Genomic DNA, 22,603 nt, shown 5'->3' on the forward strand with positions numbered 1-22,603 from the left:
TCAGGATTTCTGGACAGTTCCTCTAAGAACTCCAGCCTGGCTTTTAAAATTATGGCCCAAGATTGCATTCTCTAATACAGACTGAAAAATCTTTTTGAGAGATTTCACAGAAAACCACCAATTTCTGTCACACGTTTTTCCTAAAACCAGCTCTGTAAAGGTCTCTAGCCACATGGTTTGAAGCCTCAACGGATTAGTGTTTCACCATCTGCCTTTTTGATTCAAGGAAATGAGAGACTGACAGATTTATGCTCTCAGCCAATTGCAAAGCTGCTCTCTTCTCTGTCCCACCTACCACTTCCTCTCATCTTTCTCTCTTTCATCATCACTGTGCTTCGTGCACGTTTCCTGTTCCTGTGCTCCTGGACCAGCGTGCTCGGTAAGTTGCAAGATCTTTACCTCGGTTTGAATGCTCGCCATCCACCCATGTTTTAAGATTGGAATAAATGTAGTTAAACTGTGTGTTTTGGAGAAAGGTTTTCCCGTGGATTGAATTTGTCCTTAGGGCTTTTGAATTCAGAATCCAAAGGCCACCCCTTTCAGTAGGGCCAAAGGCAGGGAATTAGTGCGAAAGTGATTTGTTAAAACTGGTGCAGTGTGAGCTTCAGCGACACCCCTGAAATCCCCATTGACTTTGCAGTCCCTGGGTGAAACAGATGGCATGATTTGTTCCTGTGTTTTATTAAATTACTGTGTGTCTGCAGTGTTCCTCTTCAGGCCTGCATGAAGTCACACGTGCTGTAGAATGAGTTTATCTATCTCTTTCTCTTCTCCCTGCCCCTGTATGATTTGATGGCTTGTTTCAGGGCACCCAGGGAGTGTGCTGCAGAGCTCGGAAGCTGAGGCAGGAGTTCTGATGCTTAATTCTGCCCTTTGCTCCAGCAGATTCCCTTACAGAGCTGTGAGTAGAGAGCAAAGCCCTGAGATCCACTCCTCCTGCCATTGGCAAACCATCATAAACAGCAGCAGATGTTTTTATGTACAGATCTGTTTTTAAGAGGAAAAACCACGTGGTGGGATGTTCCTGCTGTGGAGGGAGGCTGGGTTAGCAATGTGCCTTCAGCTGCATGTTCTAGGAGTCTCTTCAGGGGTGTGCCCTGAGCTGGAAGTGGGTTTGACTTGGTGTTCAAAAATGCTGCTGCTGGTAATGGTGAAATTGCCCATGCTGTGTGTGGCCTGTGTGCTGGGGGAGAGTGTGGGAGTTGAAGGTGACTCCAGGCCTCAGTTTTGGTCTGGCTATTCTCCCCACTTTATAAACTGCATGCTGCACCACTGAAGTAAATAAATGGAAGCTTAATTACAGAGAAGAAAGTTGAGTGAGTTCTACTGGTTTTGAAACACAGGGTGGATTTCAGAGGCTGTCTTGAGCCCAATCTGACTCCAGTGGTAAAACTTGCACCTGCTTTGCCGAACCCCATGTGCCATCCAGACTCCCTTTTAAAAAAGCAGTTTCATGATGGGGGTGGGTAAGCAGGGAGTTAAGACTCCTGGGTTCTACCCCAGTTCTGGGAGGGTAGTGGAGTCTAATGGCTGATGGGCTAGGAGCCAGGACTCCTGACTGTTGGCTCTGATGCTATCACAGGGGTGACTTTGAGCAAGCCACTTTGCCCTTGCCCCTCTGTACCTCAGTTTCCTCATCTGTACAATGTGAATAATACTTCATAGGAAGCATGTGATGCTTGATTCATTCATGATTATAAAACACTCAAATCTTTAGATGGGAGTTGCTAGAAAAAGAGCAAATTATCAAATATTGTTGTTTTTGATCCCTTATTAGCTACTAGTGGTTGGGTACTTCATAACCTGTGAGTGATCCCAGACTGCAACTTTTACCTGATCTGTAGCACCTACCATGATAAGGAGAACCAACAACTTTTATGCATGTTAGAAAGATACCCAAGAGCCCAGTATCTGAAGCCTCAAAGGATTTCAGATACAGAATGCAAACGCCATAGGCTGCAAGCAGCCAGCCTTTAGCAGAAAGGTTCTCTGCCCTGCTCTGGGGGTTGGATCTGCAAGTGAGACAATGGGATAAAGTCTGGAGGCTGATTCAGGGCAGTAATGGGTTCAGTTAAGGATTATTCTAACATAGAAGGTTAGAGCTAGGTAGAATGTGTGGCCTAACAGGCCTGTCATCTTGGGGTTAGTGCAGGATTGTTCCCTACAGTCTGCTTTCTATCACTTTGTTCAGTCTAGTTTTAAAAATCCCACAGTAAATCAGGAAGAGCTGAGACTGAAAGTGTAAAGCCTTTTGGCTGAGAGGAAGGATGCACCAGCAATTAGGGGGCTAGCCTGGGATTTGAGAGACATGGGCTTAATTGCCTGCTCCACCACAAACTTCTTGTGTGACCTTGTGCAAGTTTTAGTCTCTCTGGGCCAGATTTGTGTAGGTACTTGGGCACCTAAAGATGCAGGCCATAGAATCATAGATTCTTAGGGTTGGAAGGGACCTCAGGAGATCATCTAGTCCAACCCCCTGCTTGAAGCAGGACCAGTCCCCAAATGGCCCTCTCAAGGATTGAATTCACCACCCTGGGTTTAGCAGGCAAATGCTCAAACCCCTGAGCTATCTCTCCCCTGCATAGTGAGATGTTCAGAAGTGCCTAGGCGCCTAACCCCTACTGATTTCAATCTGCCTCTTTTGGTGCCCACAGACATTTAAAAAACTGGCCCTCTGCCTCAGTTCCCCTGTAAAATGTGGATAATAGCAATGCCTTACATCACTAGGAATAAATTGTGAGGTGCTCAGATAGTTGATAATGGGAGCTCTGTTTCTGGTGCTGGGAGGAGCTGGGGCTTACTTATTAGAGACGGGCGAATTGAGATTGACCTTTATTTGGTTCTGTTCATGGCTCTGCCTCTCACTGTGACCTCAGGCAAGTGATTTGCCACTCTGTGCCTTAGTTTCCCCAGCTATACAGTGGGGATGATATTGACTTCACAGGGTGGATGAGACTTAATATTTGTAAAACACTTGGGCTGGAATTGTCAGAGGAGCCTAAGGTGATAAGTAAGGTGCCTAATTCCCTTGGACTGCTCTGAAAGCCTTTGTTGGAGATTTTTGGAAGAAGGGAACTAGAGAAGGACAAATCCTTATTACTGTATTAATTTTAGTGGGTGTAGCTTCTGCATTATTGGTGACTTGCTGCTGCTTACTCCTAAAGGTGGGAACATCCTGCTGTGGAGGCTTTTACAATCCTGTCTCTGCTGTAACTTTTAAAAATTAAGTTTCTGACATAGCTATGGCAGGGTTGGATGTGGTCTGTTTGCCATGTTTTGCTCTGTGTATCCTAAACCACTGTTGGTATCTCTTCATTTTAGGCTGAAAATGGAATTGATGAGCTGGGAGGAAACAGTTGCTTTGGAGAAATGGCACGGTTCCAGATATGGGGCTCAGTGAGCTGGTATGAGATTGGCTTTTTACAGAGGAATGGAGAATCCCTGCCCAGGGGGTAAACACTACATAACAGCAAAACTGTCAAAATCTAGGGGCAACTATAATGGGTTAGAACAGGGGGGCTAAGAGTTAGGACTCCTGGGTTCTGTTCCCAACTCTGGGGGAGTGTGGACTAGTGGTTAGAGCAAAGGGAATTACTTCTAGTTGTAGAGAAGGGGGACTGGGAGTCAGGACTCCTGGGTTCTATTTGGCTACCTCTATAAGTGCTTTAGCAAGACCTCGAATTTCCAACCTGGAGAGAGGACTCCAGGGCATTCTTGTTAGATGGTCTGGCAGGCCTAATCCTGCCCTGATCTATCTCCCTTCCCCCAAATGGTGCAGGCTGAGGTGTGTCAAACCTTTAGCTTTGGCCTTTGTAATGTAGCAGATATTTTTCAACTCTGACTTGATCAAAGTATCTGTTACCAGCTGTGTTGGCCAATCCACCATTCAGTTGTGGCAGTGGAGTGTAGGAGTGTCTTGTGGCTTCACGTGTCTTGAGGCCTTCAGATTTTAAGTCCTCATTGTCCAGGACTGGTTCATCTCTTCCTCCTGCCACTGCAGATAAATTAATGCTTTCTGTCTGAAGCTGTTCGGTCTTTTGCTTGAGGCCTTAACAAAATTTGAGATCCTGCGTGCTCACTGTGGATGTTAAAAGGGCCATGTGATCTTCTGTAAGCATCAGGAGGGGGCTTACCTAGTTGTCTTCTAAAATATTCCCCTCCCTTTTCCTCTTGCACTTTGCGCTCACTGCCTCCCTCCACCCCAGAAGTGACTTCCTTTTACTCCTGCTGTTTTCCCCTCCATGTATAGTGTTTTCTCTTTCTGCCTAGATATGCTCCCATAGAACTGGGCTGTGGTGTGCTGGGAATTAGGTATAGATGCATCCAGTGGCAACTCTGATCTCTGATGTAGCTGCTACAGTAGGAGAGAGGAAGAGGCTGTGTTGGTCGCTCTCTTATGAATGTTTCTTTGCCCGTTTCAGATTGTGGAGAGGCTGAGGATGAAGACTGACTCCCCAGCGCCATGAAATGATCGGGGCTGAAGTGGAAAAATTAAGTACTGTAACTGAATCTTGAAAATGGTCTGTAATGAAACATCCTGGACCTGAGCGCCAAGGACAGTAGGGTAAGGGCCTCCAACTGAGTATGGCCTTAAAGAAAAGGAACTGAGTGGTTTTATGGCCTACCTGAGCTGAGATAAAGATAATCAGCTCCTGTGCTTTCAAGGCTTGTTCTGGTCTCTTAGAAAGTAGCCAGGGATGTGTTGCTAGAGGCAGGATGCCTGACTTGATGGGCCCATCCATTGTTTTATTAGCTGTGTTACACTGTAGCCTAGAGGCCCTACTGTGCTAGGGTTTGTACAGACACTTTATTAGAGACCATCCCTGTCCCAAAGATTTTTGTTGGCTTTGTCTACTTAGTCTACTAAGTCTACTTAGCCTACTAAGGATGGAAAAGAGGAAGTATCAGCATTGCAGATGGGAAACTGAGGTACAGAGAGCTGAAGACTGAAATTTTCAAAGGAGCCCACTGGAGTTAGGTACCCAAGTCTGAGATTTAAAAGGATTTGTTTGAGGTCACCCAGGGAGTCTGTGGCAGAGCTGAGAACTGAGCCCAGATGTCCCAGTCCAGAACTGTCACCACACAACTGTTCCTGTGCTGGAGGCACTTTTTAATTCTTCAGTTTCCATGGCGAGACCTATGTTCCTATGTCTCAGACTCCGGAAATATTGGGGATAAGGTCCTCGTTCTTGTGGCACAATGAGTGCCCCTTGGACAGACACTTAGTATTGGGGGAAGTGCACTACTGTATGAGACAGCCCATAATTGGATGTATGGGAGCTATCTTGAGGGTGGGTGTGGAGGGGAGACCCAGCCTACAAGAAGTTTCTTCTCAGACCCATGAGACCCCTCTTTTTGCCATTGGTGATGTTGCAGCTGGGTTTGAGGGCATGGGTGGGGTCTGCCATGATGAACTGTATGTTCAGTCGATCTTTCATCTGCTCCACCCTGATGCCACATGTGCCCTCAGCAGACCCCACTACACCAAGGAAGGAGAGAAGCATTAACTCCCTGTGTGGCTTCCATTTCGGGCCTGCAGTGAAATCTGGGCATTTCCCATAGTAGATGGTGTCCAAGTTTAAGGCCAGGAGGTGTAAGACCATTATAGCCATCTAGTCTGACTTCCTGCATTGTAGGGGGGCATAGAACATCACCTAGTAACCCCCACTATGACTCCTTGACTCCTTCCCCTTTCTGAAACTCGGCTGTTCTCCCTGCATAGTCCTTTAAAATAGTTCCCTGCATTAGCTCTTGCCTCACAGCGTCTCCAGGTAACTTCACTGTGCCGTTTCCTTGTCTGTAACTGCTGTGCCCTTAGCAGCTGCTCGTATGGCCATACTGAAAAGCCAGATCTTCGTACGCCAGAAGGAACCGTTAGATTGCCTAGTGTGATCTCCAGTTTAATACTGGCCAGAGAATTCAGTCTGGATTGGAAGACAGCAAGGAATGGAGCATCCACCGTCCCTTGGGAGTTTATTCAGTCACCCTTGCTGTTAGAAATGTGCGTTATTTCTAATTTGAATGTGCCTGGCTTTAACTTCCAGACATTGGTTTTGTTCTGCCTTTCTCCGCTAGATTAAAGAGACCTATAGGACCCTGTATTTTCTCCCAATGAAGGTTCTTGTACGCTGTAATCAGGTCACCTCTCTCAAGCTTCCTTTTCTTGATTTAAACTAAACAGATTGAACTTCTTAAGTCTCACTATCAGGCATTTTCTCCAGCCCCGAACCACTTTAATGGTTCATTTCTGAACCCTCTCCAGTTTTTCAATGTCCTTTTTAAAATCTGGACACCAGAACTGGATGTGGTATTCCAGTATCAGACTCACCAGTGCTTTATACAGGGGTAAAATCACCTCCCTGCTTCTAGTAGCTACTCCCCTATTTATGCATGCAAGGATTTTATCTGTCTTTCAGGTGAAGCTGGGAAGCCAGGGAGTCCATGTTGCAACGTGAGGAAGTTGGGTAGGGAAGCAGCTAAAATTCTCAAACACTTGAGGTCTCAGAGTCGTGGTGACTGATGTGTGGGAGAGGCAACCACATTGCCACTTTTAGGACGAGGAGGAGTCTGCTGTGATGAACTGCATGTTCAGTCCATGTTTCACCTGATTTACCTTGATTACACACATGCCCTGAGCAGACTAATGAAACAAACACCTGTAGCTGAAGTCTGATTTGGGGATGGGGGAGGAACTGATGTTCTAATGGTTTCCAATGCAACCATATGTAAAGTCCCAGACAGTGAGGGGAATAAGTAGCAGATCCAGGGGACCTCTTCAGAAACATGGATCTGGTTTCTGTGCAAATGAAGAAGGAACAGAGATACAAGGAAATGAGTTTTCCCTTTAGCTGGTAGCATGCTCTTTTATAAATAAGGTCATGATCTGGAAATAATTCCTCTTTGCTTCTGTAGGGGCAAGAACTCTGAAGACAAGAATTGCTGGTTTCGCTTCTCCCTCCTCACCCTGGATCCCTTCTAGGAATCACAGATGTAAGTGCTGCAGGAAGTTCGTATCCATCCAGTTTCTTAATGTGGTCCCAAATTGGTACCCCCAGCCAATGTCACCATCGAGGAAGGTGTGGGACAAAAAAGGGGTACTATGGTAGACATAGTTTTCCAATAGTTAATAAATGTCTGGCATAGGGTGCATCATGTGTTCCTCATTCAGAACTCATTCAGTGACAAACAGTCTCTGAACTGATCTTCCAGACATTGCCAGGCAATTTTTCAGTGCCGGAAGCTGCAGGTGCTTTCAGAAAGCCATATCTTTCTGCACATATGAACGGGCACTCCCTGCTGCAGAACTTTACTGAGGTAACTGCTTAGTAAAAGTTTGCTATTTGGGGAAATTCACGGGTGTTCTTTCTAGGGAGTCCTCTTCCTCTCAGAGCTGTTCATTTAAGGAATAGTGGCCATGATAACCGTTCCTCTTGCTGCCACGAACCATGGGCAGTGGGATTTTGTGTCATCGCAGATTACACTTGGCCTTTCTTCACTCAGGGTGCTCTTGGATGGGTTTGGCTGTCCGTTAGCACCTTCTGCGGGGTCAGAATACTCAAAGAGGCAAAAGGGGACTGGACTCTGGGGACAGAAATAGGGTTTAAAAACAACCTGTTTTGTACATATTGCTCTGTAAACTTTAGGCAGTGGGCTATAATAACCAGATAGTAATTTTTCAATGAGAGCTGAAAGATTGCCTGCACTGAGGCACTAGGAGCTATGCTGGCCTCAGCTGGGAGGAGTTAGCTTCAGTGCACCAACTGGGTTTCCAAAACACAACTGTGTGCTGCATTCTGCATCTGTGAACCTTTATCTTTACAGGGATGATTTGAGATGAGCCTTAAAGGAAAGGAAAATGTATCTTTCTCTCCACCAGCATCAACTGTAAGAGAGAATTTGGGGCCTGAAGATTAAAAGATTTGCCCCATCTCCAATCTGCATTACAAAGACTCTTTGAAGTTATGTCCAGGAAAGGCTATACTAAAAACAGGATAAATAATAAAACTAGATTGAATGGATGTGTAAAAGTTGGGTGTTTTTTGTACAAAAGGGCAGTGGTAGAACTGGGGGAAATGGAGCTTTATCAACTCTAATCCACTGGTCTGAATTTAGCCCAGGTCAATAGTGGCTGTAGTTGGGATTTTCATAGGAAATTTAAGGGAGTTAGATGCCATGCTGCTTTAGTTCCTTTGAAAATCCCATCTTTAATGCATTGCAATTTTCAGTTGCCCTTTCTGTGAAATAAGTTAGGGCTTGATCTCATATCTGAGATAAAAATACCTGGACAAGTATTGTAAAACTCCTAGTCACTAGTGTCTATGCACTTGTACAAAATTGAGGATCAGGATGGTAACAAACATTGATCTATTTACTGCTGTGTCCAAAACTACTTTCCATTCTTCCATGAATTGACTCCACTATGTCCACTATCTGTTTTCTACTACCAACACCATTTAGGTTAGGCTGAGATTTTCAGATGCACTCAGGATTTGGACACCCGGTTCCCAATTAAAAAATAATGGGAATTTACTAGGCAAATCCCGTAAATTTGAAAATCTTAACCTAAATACATTTAAACCATGTCTCCCCCACCCTACAGGTGCACACTCGCACCTCTGACACCAGCTCAGACCTTTATTTCGTGCTTCGAATGTTGGCATCCTCTATCATCCTGTTTTCTCTTCACCCCACATAAACAGACGTAGATCCTTTCCCATTGACCTGGGGGCCACCACTGCAGTTCTGCTACATCTAGCAGCTGTTGTGCTGAACAGCTGGGAGACAGTGAGAGAGATGGAGCTGAGAGGCAATGCTATGTGAACCAAATTCAGCAACATGTAGTTTTGAGTTTAGGTAACCAGGGGAGTTCTGTTGAAGTCAGGACAAATTTTCAGTGTCAGAAGCAGAGATGCCAAGCTGGACCCTCAAAACCAGGGCCACCTCAGGCTACGTCTTCACTACCGGCCGTATTGGCGGGTAGCAATCGATTTCTCGTGGATCCTTATATCGCGTCTAGATGAGATGCGATATATCGATCCCCGAACGAGCTCCTGTTGACTCCGGAACTCCACCAACGCGAACAGCGGTAGCGGAGTTGACAGGTGGCACCACAGACGTCGATCTCGCGCCGTGAGGACGGTAGGGAACTCAATCTAAGATACTTCGATTTCAGCTACGCTATTCACGTAGCTGAAGTTGCATATCTTAGATCGATTTCACCCCTAGTGTATGTCTGTTACAGCTATCCCCCTATTCCATTTTGTTTCTTACAGCTGTCCCCATACTCTATTTTGTTTTTGTTCTCCTCCTGTGGCCGCCCTTCCCTGGCTGTTCAGTTGTTTACCAGGGCCACTGCCCTTCTCAAAGGGAGGGCCCCTTAAGTTGTTTAACAAGAGCCATTGCCCTTCTCAAAGGGATGGCCACTTGTGCTGCGTGCTAAATGGGACCGCTGCCCTGTTCAAACGGTTAGTTCTGTTATCACCTCGTTGAACCTGGGCTCGGTGTAGGGCAGGCAGTGTCCAGAGCTGCAAGACCTATTGTGTTTTTAAGATCCTGGGCATGAGTCATAGGCCTCATGTGCTTTTGAGTCACCTATTGCACAGGAATCTGCCCAGACATGTTTCTGTGCTCACCTGCAGTTTTTCCCTGTGCCTCCTCCCCTGTGACAGAGGGCGCCTATCAGGATTACTGGCAGGAGACTGCCTAAGTTTGCCTTTAAAAACAGACATTTTTGAAACAAACATCAGAAAGGTTCCTGCATTGCTGCCTGGTCTGATCAGCCAGGGGTTTTGGGGGGTCCTTTCTTCGTTCTCATTTTATTTTTGAGCGTACCCCTGTTTTTTGAAAACCCCCCCACGAAGAACGAATTGCTGCCTGAGAGATCTCCTGATTATCGAGACCGTACCCGAGCCTTCTGATGTTCTTGCTGCTTCTGCCTTTGCTGCTGCCTTGGGGACTGGTAAGAATCCCTCTGTGAAACTTTCTGTACTTTTATTTTATTACTTTAGCTGCTGGCTCTGTTTCCCTAGCACACAGACTCAAGCTAAACCTTGGTCTGTGTCTTAAAACCTCTCTTAAACTCCGCGGTGCTTTGCCGCTAAAAATAAGTTTGTGCTACTGCTAAGCTCTGCTCCTGTGGGCTTTGCCTCGGGGCTCTCTGCTTTCAGCTGTATCCACTGCTGTAGCCACCATCCCTTGGCTTCCTTGGGAGCTGTATTCTGGGCACATACCACTCTGCCCTCTGTAACTTCCCCATAGCATAAGGTGCATCATAGGGTTTTTTTCTTTTTTAGTTTAATAAGTCATAGTTTAAGATTTGTAAAGCTTGTAAGGTTCACCTGCCTTGTTATAGTTTACTGTTTTGTTGCTCCGTATAGTTGCTTGTTATAGTTTTGCTTAGAATTGTGATATTTGTTGTTTTGCCTAGTCATTGGTTAAGATAGATAAGGTTTTTGCTGCTTACATTCGTCTTCTCGCTGTCCCGATCTCTCCCTGAACTTTCCCGTGTCTGTTTTTCCCCCGCTCCAATCTCCCCCTCTGTGTGCTTCTCCGTGTCTCCCTGTTATAACCCTTTGCTGCTTTTTCCCCCGCATCTGCACTCTCTCCGAACTTCCCAGCTCCTTGCTACTTCTCCCCCTGTGAAACTTCCCAAACCCTTTGCTGCTTTTTTTCCTTTGTTTTTGGTGTCCGCTTGTTGCTTAAACCTCTCTCCAGCCCTTCTTTACACTTCTCCGCTGCCCCTCCCCTACCGAAGATCACCATCAATCACACTGCTCCATTGTCCTTACCCTGCAGGGCTTCAGAGTCTCTCGCTGCTTCCAGCCACACTCTCCTCTCATCGGTTGCCACTAATCATTCACTCCCCTTCCCCCTCCTGTTCCTTTACCCAGCCTTTAGGTACACTCTTGCAGATTATCTGCTATCCTAGCCTCACAAATTAAATCATTAATTTTCTTTTATACCGTTACATTGCATAATTTCATTTGTCACCCATATTGTATTATTGCACTGTGGTTCACATTTTACTTTTAATTATAACACCCCATTGGTTGCTTCCACTTTTCTGATATACTTTGTATTTGCATTAATACCATTGTGTTACATTGTGTATAAGGCCACTAACCACTTAATACATTCTGTCTAAGATTGTTGACCATTTTATATAGAAGCTACCATTTTATTTTGCATTTCTTTTTGATATGCTTATTGACTGTACTGTATCCCATTGTGCTGAACCCCACTTACTGTACCCCACTGTTAGAACTCCCTACACTGTTCAATAAAAAGAATCCCCCCCATCATTGTCTATTGTAAACACCCTATACACCCCATCCCATCGTATTTCATTGTTAAATTCCCACCACTTCCGTTTTCCTTTAATAAAGAAATTAATTGGCACCCCACCTGTGTGGTAATTGCTCCCCAAGATCCCATATACCTGCAGGCAGGGACAGTGTAGACCAGCCCTCAGAAAACATGAGCCATTTGGTCATCAAGAGTTTGAACTAGCTTTTGGGGGTTCAGCTGAACATAAGAAACAAGCATTTCCCCCAAATCCTGTATTTAACATTAAAGCAGCATGAATCCTAAAAATCTGTAATTCTCCAATTTTTATTTTTATTTGTACTCCATATTATGGGAGAAGTTGCAATTTTATTCTTTTAACGTGATTGCTTTTTAACTGGGTGAAGGTCTCTGATTACATGTGTACAGACAAGTACACAAATGCTATGCGATAACTTTGGAACACTGCATGCAATCATTTCCAACTTTTGTGGGAATGTTTGAGGTGGTGAGGGCCAGCAACCTGTTCATTTTTGGGGAAAATGGGAGGAGGGACAGATTGACACATGGAGCCTTTGCCAGCTGTTTAGCACAGCTGCTGCTTCAAGCAACTCTGCAATTGTCTATAGACTAAAGAACTGGTTGATGGAAGCCATTAACCCCTTCCACCCTAGCAATACCCCTAGCTCGTTTGTGTGTCCTACCACCAGAATTTAACATTTGAAACCCTAAATAGCTTCTCAGAGACCAATAATAGGGGAAGTGGGGGCATGCACACCACCCCTGGTATAGCGGGGGAGGAAGGGGAAGTAGGAGTGTACAGAACCTAGTGGGGCAAATCCAGTTTGGGGGAAGGGGGCACACAACTCCTGGCATAGAGGGGTATCAGGTGCAGGGAGAGCCCATGCAATTGCAGGGGGAGATTGGGGGACCCTGCTATAGAGAGATGAGAGCATACAGAACCCCTGTCACATGGCAACTTTGGGGACCTTGGCATGGGGGTAAGTGGGAATGGGGATGTACCCATTGCTGCTGGCAGGGGGAAAATGGAGGGATGCAGAAAGTCCCTGATATGTGCAACAAGATCAGCCTACAGAAGCTATGAAATGTAGAAGCCACCAAGTTAAATCCAAATTAACAAAATAATCCAAATATAACAGTATTGAACCCTCAAACCAGCTGGTAAGATTTGCAGTTAGCAGTGGGAGTAGCTGAATCCATGGGGAGTTATTTTATGGCATGGTTATTCGGGCAGGGGTGGAGGGGTGAGACCAGTACAAACAGGGGTGTCTTTAGCATCCTGGGAAATGGAGTCTAAAGTCACCAGCTGTCATAAGTTCAAAGCTGGCCCTTTCCAGCAGCAGCATCTCCCATCAGTGTAGGAGGCAGAGCAGAGTCAATAAAAAGATGGTTGCTCATGTATTGCCCCTAACATGCAGATGAGCACCATTTTGACTTGGCTGTTGTTGGGATCCTAGTGGTGCTGTTTTGATGTGGGTTGAGAGGGCAATGTGGGTGCCATTTTGATGTGGTTTTTATGGAGTGCCATTTTGATAGGGGTTGAGAGTTGGGATGTTGGGTATCTTTGACAGTTTTTATTGGAATCTCTTTGGTATCATTTTGAGATGGGGTGGAGGTGGCATGTGGGTGCCAGTTTGACTTGGCTTTTTTGTGGGGGAAGCTTTGGGTACCACTTTGAAAAATGTTGCAGTGGGTACCATTTTTGACATAGCTTTATGGGGAAACTGGATGCCATTTTGATGCAGGTCAGGGAGCTGATGTGTCAGTGCCATTTTCCCCTGGATCAGGAGTGGATGCGTGGCTCCCCTATTGAAATTGGTTTGGCGGCGGGTGGGTGCATGGGTGCCCTGTTGATATCTAGGGCAGGCGGGTGCCCTGATGATGTGGGTCAGGCAGGGGGCACGTGGGTGTACTGGTGATATGAGTTAGGCAGCAGGTGCATCATGGGTGACCCATTGACGTGGGGCTGGCAGCAGCAGGTCGGGCAGCTGGGCTGGGGAGGTGCCCTGGTGACGGGCCTGGACGCTAGCTCAGCAGTAGCATGTGGTTCTGCCTGGGCTTGTCGGCAAGGAAGGCGGCACTGCGGCCGCTCACTTCACCACGTCACAGCGGCCTTCCCCCACAGTGGCTGTGCAGAGAGGCCGGGGAGGGATTTTTGGACCAAACCATTTCCGCAAAAGGGGGCTGTTTGGTGTAAAAAAGCTGAGACCCTTTTGGGCGTATTTTGGGACACCAGCATCTAGTCAACATATTTTGTAGCGAATTTTGTCTTCATGGCTCAAGAGCTAGATGGATTTTGCGCCACTTCAGCTCCTAGTCCTTTTCCCCCTTTCCCTACAATGGTATGTCTCGCGCGCCTTCCCCGCCCTCCCCTCAAACAGGGCTTTGGGCAGGGCGGGCGTCGCGAGACGCTTTGGGACGCTGAAGGGTGAAGCTGCCCCGCGCCGCTGTTGTTGGCGGGTGCGAGCGGGAGGGAGCGGGGGCGGGGCTGGAACGCTCCTCGGCGAGGGGAGGGGCAAGCTGACGGAAGCAGCGGCGCATGCGCAGAGATGGATTTACTTGCCAGAAGCGGTTATTTTCCCGCCCTTTCCCTGCCCAAACGGATTTTTTTTAACCGCTGCGTGGTTTCCGCTCAATGAGCGAGCAGCCCTCATATTATTTTGGGCGTGTCATAACTTTAGTCCCAGATTTGGACCTTAGCGTCCAAAATATGGGGGTTAGCATGAAAACCTCCAAGCTTAGTTACCAGCTTGGAGTTGGTACTGCTGCCACCACCCAAAAAATTAGAGTGTTTTGGGGCACTCTGGTCCCCCTGAAAAACCTTCCCTCGGGACCCAATACCCAAATCCCCTGAGTCTCACAACAAAGGGAAATAATCCTTTTTCCCTTCCCCCCCCCAGGTGCTCCTGGAGAGATACACAGAAGCAACCTCCGTGAATCTAAACAGAGGGATTCCACCCCCTCTAATTCCAGTCCTGGAACAAAAAAAACCACTTCCCTCTGGCTTCTTCCTCCCACCAATTCCCTGGTGAGTACAGACTCAATTTCCCTGAAATTTCCCAGTAAAGAAAACTTCAACAGGTCTTAAAAGAAAGCTGTATATAAGAAAGAAAGAAAAATACATACAAATGGTCTCTCTGTATTAAGATGACAAATACAGGGTCAATTGCTTAAAAGAAATATGAATAAACAGCCTTATTCAAAAAGAATACAAATCAAAGCACTCCAGCCACTATATTCATGTAAATACAAAAGAAACAAACTCTTTGGTACTCACAACTTGGAAACAGAAGATTAGAAAGCAGAAATACTTCTCCAAAGCTCAGAGAAAGCAGGCAGACAGAAAACAGACTCAGACACAACCTTCCCTCCACCCAAAGTTGAAAAAATCCGGTTTCCTGATTGGTCCTCTGGTCAGGTGCTTCAGGTGAAAGAGACATTAACCCTTAGCTATCTGTTTATGACACCCCCCCCAAATTGCAGACAGTGGGGAAGCTCACTGGCGGCGATTTGCTTCTAGAACTTTAAAATAAACAGATTACTACAACACATGCACCTTTACATATATTTTCCCACCCTTTCCCTGCCCAAACGGATTTTTTTTAACCGCTGCGTGGTTTCCGCTCGATGAGCGAGCAGCCCTCATATTATTTTGGGCGATACTAGCTCCTCCCCACACCCCGTGTCAGTCTTTCCCGCCAAATATAAAGGAGTGTCAAATTCACCCTGCAGGGCATGAAGGTACAGCCGTCGTTTTATAAAATGGGGCCATTTGTGATTCAGTGGCTCTGTCAAAGCCAATGGGGCAACCGTCCCCCACACACCCTGTACACACACTCCTAAAAACACCAATGGGGTGCCCACTAATCCCACATGGGCTTATATCAAAGCTGTGAGGCACCCATTTTGGCACGTTTCATGCTTATGCTATGGCAATGTTGGCGATATTGGCTCATGCCAAACCAGTGTGGGTGGATGCCCTAAGAAGGCCACTTTAATGACCAAAAAACACACTGCTGTCAGCCAGGCTCACATTAACAGACAGAAAGTCCCAATATTGCCAATTTGGGTATATTAAAAATCCATCATATGGACTCATGGCAGTACTCTGCAAACACCACACGCTCAACAGCAGGAAAACATTGCATAGTTGCATTGTCAAAAGGTGCATCATCCAAAGCAAGGAATCCTATGTAGATGTGTGACCAGACACCACTGGTATTCACTAAACCTGTATTGGTGGGACAACAGAAATCCGTGTTTGCCCATGTCATAGCCTATAATGGCAGATGGAAATAATCCTCTACCAGCACCTGTGAAACTGCCATTGGTGCACCCCAAACCTGCACTGAAAGCCTTGCAGAAAACTACAAATACACTTTGGAAGTAGTTGCTTTAATAGCCATATAGTTCCCCCTCAAAACTTGCACACACAATTGACTAGCCCAAGATCACAAAATGAAGCTATAGAGAGTCAGGGTGCGTGAAGTGATAGCGTTTACTGGATCAACTTCCTTTTGTGTAAGAGACAAGCTTTTGAGATAGAGAGAGCTCTTGTTTTGGACCAGACCTGGACCAAGCTCAAAAACTTATTTTTTATTGAACCAGCTTCTGTTGGTGAAAGAGACATCACCTCACCCACCTTGTCCCTCTAATATCCTGGGACCAACATAGCTACAACAACACTGCAAAGTGAAACAACGGCAGAGTTAGGAAGCAACTGCAGGAGCCTTAATTTCAGTCCCACCTGTTCTAATCACTAGAAAACAGGCTTCTCCCAGAATTGGGAATAGAATCCAGTAGTCCTGCCTCTCAGCTCCCTAGACTCTACTGCCTGTGCAGAAGAGGGGATGGAAACTAGGAGTCCTGACTCCTAACCACTAGACTCCACTTCTCTCCCACAACTGGAAGAGAACCCAGGAGTTCTAACTCCCAGCCCATCCTGCTCTAACACCTTGTTGTTAATACAGGCCAAACTTGCATTGGCACACTGTAGGCCCCATGTGCATTGGCAGAAGTAAAAAGCTGGATAAGCACATACCCAAAAGCTGGGCATCTCTGGCAACCGTGCTGCTCTATCACCATTGACATGCACAGGACTCTCCCAGTGTGGCTTTTGGACACTATTAAAAGAATTAAAGTTGCCCCTTCAAAATATTAACTAGACTGGAAGAAATGTCACCTCCTAAAGGGACATGGCCAATTTCACTCATGGGTTGTCCAGAACTCCAAAATGAGGATTGACACTTAGAGTTTCCCCAAATAGCCCTTTAAAAGTATCCAGTGTCCATTTTAGTGGCCAAATGTGGGATTTTGGTTGCCACCACTTTTGAAAATTGGGCCATTTTTTTCTTCACAGAGACAAGAGGTTTCTGAAGAAAAATATCCAACTGGTTATTTTGATACTGCATAAAAGTGTCAGTGTTTCCACTTCAGCTTTTAAGTTGGAATATATAAAGCAGCATAAGGAAGTTAGATGCCTGAGTCCCAATATTCAATGGGACTTGGACACCTAACTCTTTTAGGCCCCTTTAAGAATCCCAGCTTGTATGTTTGTTTTGCTCTATAAGTTTGGTGTGGTGAGTGGCAGATTCCTTTCCACCAGGGGGTATTTGTTTTGGAGTCAACACCCTTGCTATTGGCTCTGTTGAAATGTCCGTGTGTGAGGATATGTTGCTGTGCAATTACTGCAAGTGCCGTGTCAAGCTCTCAGGCTATGCCTGGGTCACGGCTTGCTCACACATCTTCTGTGACCAGCACGGTAGTGGGGAATTGAGCCGTTCACCAGCAGTCTGTCCTGCCTGCAACAGTGCCCTCTCTGGCAAGCTAGACATTGTTCGCATCGAGCTAAGTCCCTCTGAAGAACACAAGGCCATGGGTTTGGCTGGACTTCGGCCAGAGACTGTGCTGGACATCAGCTCCCGTGCACTCTCCTTCTGGACATACCAGGTAAATGCACCCCAGGTGGGGCATCAGCATGATGTCCTAGGATAGGTAGACACTTTCAAAAGTGTCTCTGAAAATATAATTGGGAAGCGATTTTGTTTGTTAAAGGAATGAAAAATCCAAAATTCAGTCTTTATGGCTACTTATATCTTGTACATGGAGGGCAGAGCTGACACCTAGGTGACTCCAAAGGGAGGGCCAGCATGCTATATTTTTTGGCCTGAAAACTGTGGAAAGGAGCCAAAGGGAATGGAATAGGATTAAGAAATCCCATTGTTTGGTTTTGTTGGGACCACAGAGAAGGTTCACTCTCCAGTTCAAAATCACCGGAGTGTGGCATGTGCACTTCTCCCTCCCTCCTTCTCTGTCCAACTGTCAGGGTAAAACATTATCACTCTATTAGCCATTCCTTTCTTTCTCATTTGTCACCATGGAAAGTTCTCTCCATCTTTGCTATACATTCTCTTTCTTTCTTTCTTTCTTACGTCACAACAGTATCAAAGCACCTCACAAACATTCATGAATTATCCTCAAGGAGAAGTATGTCTCTATTACTATCTCCATTTTACATGTAGGGAACTGAAGTACGGACATTAAAGCAACATTTTTAAGTGTCCACTAATTTTAGGAGCCTTGCATCTGAGTGCTCAACGTGAGACCCATATGACCTGATTTACAGAGATGCTGTGTGTGACAGGTTGAGTCACAGAAACCCACTTGGGACTGCCACCTGATGTGCTGAGACTACTTCTGAGCCCATTTTCCCTGCCAGCTTGGGACTTCAGTAGCCTGTCTTGTTGAGACAGACACGCTAGCCTGCTACAAACACAGACCCAGGTCTGAACCACATCCCCCACAAGCTGAAGACTTAACTGAAAACAGCTTAAAAAGTTCTCCTTTCTCTAGCACCCAGATACCCAGTTCCCAATGGGATCCAAAGCCCAAATAAATCCGTTTTAGTCTTTATAAGCTTATTACAGGGTAAACTCATGAATTATTCACCCTCTATAACACTGATAGTGAGATATGCACAGTTTTTTTGCTTTCCCAGGAATTAATGACTTGCTCTGGGTCAATTAATAAGCAAAAAGTGATTTTATTAAGTATAATAAGTAGGATTTAAGTGTTTTCAAGTAATAACACAGAACAAAGTAGATTACAAAGCAAAATAAAACAAAAACATGCAAATCTAAGGCTAATACAGTAGGAAACTAAATGCAGGTAAATCTCACCCTCAGAGATGTTCCAATATGCTTCTTTTACAGACTAGACTCCTTTCTAGTCTGGGTCCAGCAATTACTCACCCCAACCCCCCACCCTCCCACCCCCGTAGTTACTGTCCTTTGTTCCAGTTTCTTTCAGGCATCTCTTTGGGATGGAGAGGCTATCTTTTGAGCTAGCTGAAGACAAAATGGAGGGGTTTTCAGGGCCTTATATAGTCTCTCTCTTGTGGGTGGAAACCTCTTTCTTCTCCTGTGTAAAATTCCCTCAACAAGATGGAGTTTGCAGTCACCTGGGAAGTCACATGTCTATGAATGACGCAGCTTTTTGCAGGCCGACACCATTCTTTACATGTTAGTGTGAATGTTCCCAGGAGAGCTCAGATGTGGATTGGCACCTCACAAAATCCATGGTTAGTTAAGTGTTTCTTGATTGGGCACTTACTGAGAATAGTCCTTTCCGAAGAAGCTGACCAAATGCTTCACTGAGGCTACTTAGAACCAAACAAGTACACAATCAATATTCATAACTTTGAATACAAAAAAAAAAGATACACGCATACAGACAGCATAATCATAACCAGCAGACTACAACCTTTCCATAGACACCCCACTTGGCCTCCTTGTACAAGACCTGGTGCAACCATAGGACCTTGGTTGCAACAAGGATTTATACAGTCACAGTTTATGTCAATAACATCACACTGTGCACCCCACAGCTCTTATCAGCTTCAGCTGGAGTGTGGAGTGCTCAGTACATCTGAAAATCAGTCCGTAGATGTCTCATGTTGGCAACCCTAAATTTGAGTCCCTCTTGAGAATATTGACGTAAGTGACTTACCCAAAGTCACTGTGGCAGCAATGGGAACTGAATCCAGATCTCATAAGTCCCAGTCCAGCACCTTAACACCAGACCATTCTTCCTTTGGTACACTGTAGTCATGCTACAATATCTCAGATGCGGTGACTTCACTTTCCTTTGACAATTAGTGGTCAAAGAAGCCTGTCACACCTATCATAATCTCCACATGGCAGGTTCACCAGGAGCACCTGTACCAGGAATACACCTAAAGCAAGGCTGAGGGACACCTGAAGCAGATGGAGAAGGTGTACACCCAGCATCTGCAGAGCAAGGACATGGAACTGACCTCCGTGAAGAGCGAGGTCTCCTCCCTGAAGAAGGTGCTGGAGGAGTACAAGAAGAAGTTCAGCAAGCTCTCTGAGAAGCTCATGGAGCGTAACCGCCAGTACCAGACACTCCAGGGCCTCTATGACAGCCTCCGTCTGTGCAACATTGCCATGGCTAATCAGGAGGCTGCCCACGAGCCTCGCATGATGCCTCAGCCTGCTGTCTTTGGCTTCCCATTGGGTAAGATCTGTGGAGAGTTCTCATTTCACTACTCACAGAGGTTGCAAAAGCAGGCATAAGGAGTCACTACACTGATACTATTAGTGGAAGGGACAAGGGTTTAGTGAGCTATAGAGACTGAACTCTCCCTCCATGCGATAGGACAGGAGGAGGCACATATGTGTGTGTGTTTGAAGAAGAAGGGCTTCACACAGAGCAGTCACTCTCCAAGTGATGTGAAATATTTGATTAGACACTCCTGTGTGAGACAAGTTGATGGGTTCTCAGCTTGGACAGTTGTCCATCTATCAAACCCCACTCATACTAATAGCCCCCCCTCCTTGGCAGCCTAAGAGGAGAGACCATGGACTGAAAGGGCAATGGAGATTAAGCTCCTTTCTCCTCCATCAGAGGGGATTTTTCCAGAACATGGGTTAATTCACACCCTGAATCTGAAAGCTTTGAACATCCCTTGTAATTTCTCCAGCCTTAGCTAGCCACGTGGTATCACCAACACACAAACTTTACTGTGAGTCTCTGGGCATTTGGTGTGTTTAAAAAAAGGGTAAGTTTCTAGCCCCATGGTTGCAGAGAAAAGAGGGAAACTGTGACCAATAAATGCTACAGAACCAGAAGGAAATTTTGTATATAATATAATTTTAAGAACATGATGATTTTGTAAGCAAATCTCATGAATTTTGGGGGCTGGACTCTTGAGCGTTGCATTTGTCTCTTTCATGGCTGGTACCTCCTCATCAAAAGGTTTACGAATCCAGGCTAATGGATTTAGGTCTAAATCAAGCCTTCAAAGTCCACCATGTCCTGTGACAAACCCAACCTTAGCTCCTGGATTTAAATCAAGCCGCGGTCACTCACGGTCTTAGATTTGGAGATTCTATGTTCAATCCCCAAATTGTCACACTACTATAGTCACTAATGTCTATCTTGATAGAGAATCCAGCATCCAACTGACCCTGTATCACCCCCTTACTAGGTAATGCTGCCAAGTTCCCTGGGCATGCCACGCCGGTCCGGGGCAGGTGTGGAGAGGGAGACTTCCACTTCAAACCCGTCTTTGCCACATCCCTACCTGCGGATGAATCCAGCAACAGCTTCTTCACCTTCGCCTCTCCCAGCAATGAGCTGGAGCCACATCCTGGAGCCAGCAGGGCCTACAAGATGAAGAGGATATAACTGGTAATGTGCCTTCCACACTTGCCTCTTGGAAATTCAGCCCATCTGTCAGCGGGGGAAAGAGCGAAAATGCATATTGTCTGGATCTGAGATTCTCCTCAGTATCGGGATATTTCTTTTAGGTATTGTAATGTAATCAACCTCTGACTGGCGCCGGCAGATTGTCTTGACTTCTCATCCTAGTCTGTAATGCCCTGTCACCTCTGAGTGTCAATTTCATTATCACAATCTGTCACCAACAGACTGTCTTTTAGACTGTAAAACTCTCTCACCCTTGGATTGCCCCTCTCAGATTGTAAAATTGACACCCTCTGACTGTAGTATTCCATCGCTTTTGGACCAAGATCCTCAAGGCACCTAAATACCTTTGAGGATCTGGGCCTGGTTCTGATGTACTCTGCTTAATAGGTTACAAATTCATTGTTGTTGTCTGTGTGTGAGAGAGAATGTATTTGTGTGTGTGTGTGTGTCTGTGTGCATGCAAATCTATGCATGTATCCTGGTGTGTTTGCCTCTGTGTGTGTATGTGGGTCAATCTATGTGTGGGTGTGTTTGTCTGTACACATGGGTGTATAAATCTACACATGGGTGTATAAATCTAGATAGCTGTGTATTGTCTCTGTGTGTAAGTTAATATGTATGCTTAAATCTGTGTGTATTTTGGTGTGTCTTTCTCTCTTGTGTATGCGTACAGATATACATGTGGGTAGGTGCCTCTTGCTGTGTGTGCGTTTAGCTCTGAATGGGGGAGGGTGCGTAGCTCCATGGGTGTGTACATGCATAGTCTGTGTAAGTGTGTTTTTGCTTCTACATTTATGCTTGTGTTCATATGTGTGTGTGTTTCTCAGTGTTATCCAGTGTGTTCACCTGAGTACACTCCACCTCATCCTTCCCTTTGCAGTTATCCCCCGCCCCCACTTCAAGTTCAGCTATGTTCATTTCACACTCATTAATTTAGCCCTCACTTTCATGAGGATTTATAATCTTTGGGCCCCACAATGGGAGAAGCAGGATTGGTTTTGGCATCTTGCAACCGATGGATTTGTGCACTGTATAAAGTGACCTTTGTAAATAGGTTGTTCACCCTCTCAGAAATAAGGATTAGCAAAAAAAGAAACAAAAGATCTTTTTTTTTTCCTATCTTGGTTTCTAGTTCTTGTTGGATCAAGGATGTCTGCAGTGGGGGAGGCAGGCAGCGTGGGGAAGGCAGGTTGGATGTGAGGATATGAGATCAGGGCAGGATCCCAGGAGTGAGGGAGGTAGGTGGCGTGGGGAGCACAGGCTAGGTGGGAGGGGAGTGGTAAACTGGGGAAGGGATCCCAGCAATAGAGGAGACAGCAGCGTGGGACATGCAGGCAAAGAATGGGAATTGGGGAGAGATCCCAGCAGCAGGGAGGAGGGTGGTGTGGGGAGTGCAGGTCAGGCTGCAGGGAATGGTAAATGGCGGGAGGTGGGCAGTGTGGAGAGTGCAGGCTGGTGGGGATGCGGGGGAGGATTGGTGAGGCAACCTGGTAGCTGGCCAGGGGAGTGGAATCAGAAAGGGATCCCAGCAGAGATGGAGGTGGGCAGTGTGGGGAGCACAAGCCAGGTT

At 46.0% G+C, this 22,603-nt stretch overlaps 1 long non-coding RNA gene, 3 other non-coding genes and 1 pseudogene across 5 annotated transcripts; all 5 read left to right on the forward strand.

Moving 5' to 3' along the window:
- The first annotated feature begins 243 nt into the window (after positions 1-243).
- On the forward strand, positions 244-8,987 carry LOC115643251. Of its 2 annotated transcripts, none has more exons than XR_003998304.1 (5): positions 244-379; positions 3,322-3,452; positions 4,422-4,564; positions 6,913-6,990; positions 7,822-8,987. It is a non-coding gene; the product is annotated as an uncharacterized LOC115643251 (long non-coding RNA). The 2 variants fall into 2 exon arrangements; XR_003998305.1 differs by having other exon boundaries at positions 247-379; positions 3,322-3,404.
- Positions 5,399-5,476, forward strand: LOC115643257. The gene has a single exon (XR_003998308.1). It is a non-coding gene; the product is annotated as a small nucleolar RNA SNORD126 (small nucleolar RNA).
- Positions 6,565-6,642, forward strand: LOC115643256. Its single transcript, XR_003998307.1, has one exon. It is a non-coding gene; the product is annotated as a small nucleolar RNA SNORD126 (small nucleolar RNA).
- Positions 7,416-7,556, forward strand: LOC115643255. Its single transcript, XR_003998306.1, has one exon. It is a non-coding gene; the product is annotated as a small nucleolar RNA SNORA79 (small nucleolar RNA).
- A 7,785-nt stretch (positions 8,988-16,772) lies between the features above and the next one.
- LOC115643250 lies at positions 16,773-22,112 on the forward strand (annotated as a pseudogene).
- The last annotated feature ends 491 nt before the right edge of the window (positions 22,113-22,603 follow it).

This window comes from Gopherus evgoodei, unplaced genomic scaffold, assembly GCF_007399415.2.
Source record: "Gopherus evgoodei ecotype Sinaloan lineage unplaced genomic scaffold, rGopEvg1_v1.p scaffold_53_arrow_ctg1, whole genome shotgun sequence".
NCBI classification, from domain to species: Eukaryota; Metazoa; Chordata; order Testudines; family Testudinidae; genus Gopherus; species Gopherus evgoodei.